The following is a 5000-nucleotide window of genomic DNA, read 5'->3' as shown; positions in this document are numbered from 1 at the left end:
ATCTAAATATTTATTAATAAGCAATAATCAGTTGTACATTTTCATTTTATTCCCAACTTGTATATATTTTAAATATCTGTTCTTATATTCTATCCTATTATTATTTCATATATATTGTATCCTAGTATTTCATGTATATTCTGATATTCTGCTGCTACAACACTTTAAATTTCCCATTTCTTTTGGATCAATCAATCTATCTATCTATCTATCTATCTATCTATCTATCTATCTATCTATCTATCTATCTATCATTGCTTTTGAGTTACTTCCACCAAAATGACAGCAGAAGTTTGACTTGGCAGCTAGCTTGTGAATTTCACTACTGGATCAATAATGTCTCCTTTTCATCCACTTTAATACATCATATATTATTCATAATATTTGTATAATTAATATGAATATGCAAAGTAACTAAAGCTATAAAAAATAGAGAAGTAAAACGTACAATAGGCAAGTAGGAGAAAATGAAAATTGTTGTAAAATGTTTGTTTAAAGCACTTGAATAAGAAATTCATGTTGTTTTGTTTTCAATTTCAATTTTAGTGTGATTAAAACTCACTATTTACATTATTTACAGTACTTGATTTACAGCTGATATGTGAAAAGGTACACAACCTTATTTAACAGTAATATAGTTTTACTGGGAACCGTCACAGGAAGTGCTTTTATTTTGAAGTAGTCTACACAGAGTTGTCTGTTGTGTGCTCTTGCTAGATTAGTGAGATGAACGTGAGACGCTAGATGCTAAACATGTCCGTCAAGCTTAAGTTGTTCACTTTCTTGTTTGTAAAACTGCAACATATTGAACAGTAAATGGTCACAGTAAAAGACGAGCGTTTTTGGTCGTCATTCGAAGCCATTCCACTACAGGAATAGTTACTCTCCACGGCTGATAAAATGTAATGATATTACTTGTAGCAAGCGTCAACATTAATTCCCGACATGTTTATATCTGTCAGCAGCTCAGACACACTGCTGCCTGCACTGACGTAGCCTACCGTCACCTGTTGTTGGGACACAGATGTCCGTACCGTCTCTGGTTCTGGTTCTGACCACGGGAACAGAAACAGGACAGCTGACTTCAACGCAGCGTAATAACTCCTGAAAATAATGTCCATCTCGCAAATGTATCTGTCTCTGCAGTCATCTCAACCATCGAATACAGCAACGGTGTCACGGTACAATGGCGGACTCAAATGCACGACTCAGACAGGGAATCACAGGTAAGTCTTTTATTGTTCGAAGAACAAATGCAGACGAACGTACAAAAAGTGGCAATCAATAGTCGGAAAAATACTGGGAATACAATACACGAGGAATAACGCTGAAGAGAGTGACTTACGTACAACTACAATCTGGCAGAGGTAAGTGGGACTGGTGAGTATTTAAGCATGGGGCTGAAAACAAACAGGGGAAACAAATTAGGGGTGGAGACAGTAATCATACAGGCGGGAAAGAAGACAAAGGGAGGAAGAGCAAGAGACCAAGAGATAATAATGTCAAAATAAAACAGGAAGTGTAAACAAATAAAAAAAACACAAAATAAAAGCAGGAGCTGAACATGACAAACAGGAAATTACTGAAATTTTTTTCCTGTGAAGAAATGTTTTATGTGTTGGTGAATTGTTAAAAAAACAAACCACCACTAAATGTTGCGTTAAAATGCGTTGTAACTCGCGTTACTGAGATTGTAACGAGTATAATATTACCAAAATTTAATTAGTAATGCGTTATATTACTGCGTTACAGCAAAAAGGAATACATTACTGTAATTACGTTACTTTTGTAACGCGTTACTCCCAACACTGATAGTTTGAGTACGGATCACGTTCTCACCACAAACTAACCGCTCCAGAGTTGGATTGAAAGCGTACCGAGACCTCCTCTTCAAGCAGGTCTCGGTGCGCTTGTTTGGTCCTTTTGGTGCTCACCTGAGTGCGAATGCCGCGTTCTCACCTGCCCTCACGAACCGCACCAGCGGGACAAACAAACTCTAGTGCGATTCAACCGAACTAAAGGTTGACGGTGTGAACACGCCCTCAGTCAGATATTTTTTTCTTAACCCTTGTGTTTACTTCCCGTCGACCATGCACCTGTTGTCTGTTTTGCCAGTTTATAACCCTTGTCAGAATCAGAAAAGCTTTATTGCCAAGTACGTTTTTTTAACACATACAAGGAATTTGTTTTGGTGTTTTTGGTGCATATCACACATTCTCTAAATACAATATAAACAATATAAGTACAGGTATAAACAATATAAGCATAAGTATATGTACACAGTATGTATTAAATTAAAACTAAAATAAAAATAGAAATAAAAAGAGCAGTACAGCAGAGAGAGAACAGTGGCATGTAGAGCCAGAGGAGTAGTTTGGAGAGAGTCAGGGTGGTTTCCGGGCCTTGTTGATATAGTGGTGGAGGGGAAAAAACTGTTTATGTGGCGTGAGGTTCTGGTCCTGATGGACCTCAGCCTCCTGCCAGAGGGGAGTGACTCAAAGAGTCTGTGTCCGGGGTGGGAGGGGTCAGCCACAATCTTTCCAGCACAGCAGTTTCCCTTTTCCTGCTACAACAGGACTTCAGCGTGAGACTACAGCTACCATCTCTAACGCTATCACTGTGCAAGTGTTAGAAATAAATATAATCAGTCAAGCTGGCTGTGCTTTATGAGAATATAAATTATAGTTGAATAGTATTGTGTGTTTAGTGGAAAAGTACTGTGACAGCTTAGTCATGGAAAATGAGGAAAAGACACTGTTGCAGAATGCAGCACTGATGATGGTGGTCAGAGAGAAACAAGAGTGCAGCAACAAAGTTAATATCAGTTTGATATCAGTTTGACCATGAAGTTACTCCTCAATCTGTGACAGACAACAGCGCATTGTTCTCTCTGACCGCCAGCATAGTTAAAGTCTGCCTAGCAACTGATGAAGAGGGCGTGTGCCAGGACTAGTCTGTGCAACAACCAGGGGAGGCTAAGTTTAAACCACGGCACTCCTCCAACTTCTAATAAACTAATCAAAATGCTCTTAGAGACTGCTATATGAATTCATGTATAAGCCAGGAAATTCAGTCTGATGTGAGAAGCTTGCGTGCCTGCTCATCTCAGACCCGTGTACACGTATATACTCTTATGATTTTTACTTAAATAAATACTTGTTAAACTTTTAAATCCTCTCATTGCCTACTTGGTGGATTTTAACACGCACACAAGCCACAGACATCATGTGGCCCGTTTCCATGTAGTTCCATAGTCACTGATACGGTCATAACCACCACAGTGCTCAATTACCTATTTTTGAGGGGGAATAAACTTTAAGTTTTCATAGCGAAGGCATGACCTGTCCTCTGGAGAACATAACCAGACCACCGCCGCTTCGTGGATTGTTGTCGGGATGATTATCACAGCCTGGCTGTACACACTCACCGGAGGGCAGCTAGCAGCTAACAGCTATCAGCTAGCAGGGCAAGCTAGCTACCAGCAGGATTGAGACAGGGACCAGGGTAGGTGAATTTAAACAATGTCTGAGTTGAAAATGCATCTTGTTGTAATGTAAGGGCCCTGTTCATGTGGCACAGACATTTTAATTGCATTTTATGTCTGTTAAGAGGCACAAAGGCACTCTTTAGATCATGCCCCCACAACTGCCGTTTTAGCTAAGTGGGAGCTCATACACGTAGCTGCAGCTACTCCATGTTGCCTGCACTGATTCGGTAGTGACAGTGGATAGACTGGAAAAGAGATGGGGGACGACACTCAGCAAAGGACAGCAGGTCTGATTTGAACCCTCGCCGCTGCAGGACTCAGCCAACATGAGGTGAACGCTCTCACTGGGTGAGCTAGAGGCCGCCCCATCAGTTTATCTTTGATCCACACACAGACTGTTGGAAGCTCAGAGGAACACCGCGTTGGAAAGTTGAAGTACTTTGTAATCTGCCTGCTCCTCTGTCTGTCTGTCTGCTCCTCTGTCTGTCTGCTCCTGTCTGTCTGTCTGTCTGTCTGTCTGTCTGTCTGTCAAGTTTGGTTCTTGTTTAACCATGCGAATGGATGGTAACAGCCTTCTGAGCCTACCAGTAGGCGTAGCAGGCCCCTTCTGACCCATATCTATGAGGCTGATAACCACTGATAACGCCCATTCAATCCAATGATAACATTCGAAGCGGGTGAAAGTGAAATGAATGGATGCGCATTGCAGCAGCGTCAGTCAGCGACATAAAGTTGCCGTGGTAACGACATAATCTTCTTCTGAATCATTGATATTATAAATAAAAGACATTCAATATATACTTTATATGTTACTATATAAAATAAAATAAATACTTACTTTTTTTTACATTTCACACAACGAAGTTTTCAACAAAATTAATGCGGTAAAGCGTCCGGTGCTGTGACGTTGCCATGGCAAAAGTTGTTACATTTTCTACACCTTACACACAGAAGTTTTAAAACTTGAAAAGTACCGCCCATTGCATGACGTTATTAAACCAGCGAATCCGTGTGTCCACCACGGAAAAGAATCCTCGTTGTTTACATTGGCATTGTTTTCCGTGGTGGACACACGTAATTTTCACATATTCCGTGCCTCCACCACGTAATGCGCTGTTAAGAGTTCGTGATCATTTCATGGAATTCTGTGAGACCAGGTTGCTGTCTGTCACTTTCACGTCACCTTTTGGTACCAGCTCAGCTCGCTGGGAACCTCGACTGAGGTGGTACTAAATAAAGTACCTGCTAGCAGGTACCAGGGACTTTTTTTCGTAATGGAAAACCAAAAAAGGCGAGTAGAGTCGAGCAGAGTCGAGCAGGTACCATGTGATGGAAAAACGTCATTACTTCCCACTCAGCTTAGTGGCAGTATTATGGGCTGGTATGTACATGTGTTGATGGGGAGTGCAAGGAGTGGTGGGCTGGTCTGGGGCTCAAAAGTCCAAGATTTTTGCAATGAATTAAAACCGCAAAACATATCCAATCGGCACCCATGAATGGTGAAAGAATCAAA

The 5000-nt window shown here is 40.9% G+C and overlaps 1 protein-coding gene across 1 annotated transcript in view; it reads left to right on the top strand.

Annotated features, from left to right (window-relative positions):
* Window positions 1-5000, top strand: part of LOC116036424 (bromodomain-containing protein DDB_G0280777-like) — a 1700590-nt gene that overhangs the window by 931419 nt on the left and 764171 nt on the right. The window lies entirely within an intron of this gene.

This window comes from Sander lucioperca, chromosome 13, assembly GCF_008315115.2.
Source record: "Sander lucioperca isolate FBNREF2018 chromosome 13, SLUC_FBN_1.2, whole genome shotgun sequence".
NCBI classification, from domain to species: Eukaryota; Metazoa; Chordata; class Actinopteri; order Perciformes; family Percidae; genus Sander; species Sander lucioperca.
The sequence above is the reverse complement of the archived record's forward strand: the minus strand, read 5'-3'. Positions and strand labels throughout refer to the sequence as shown.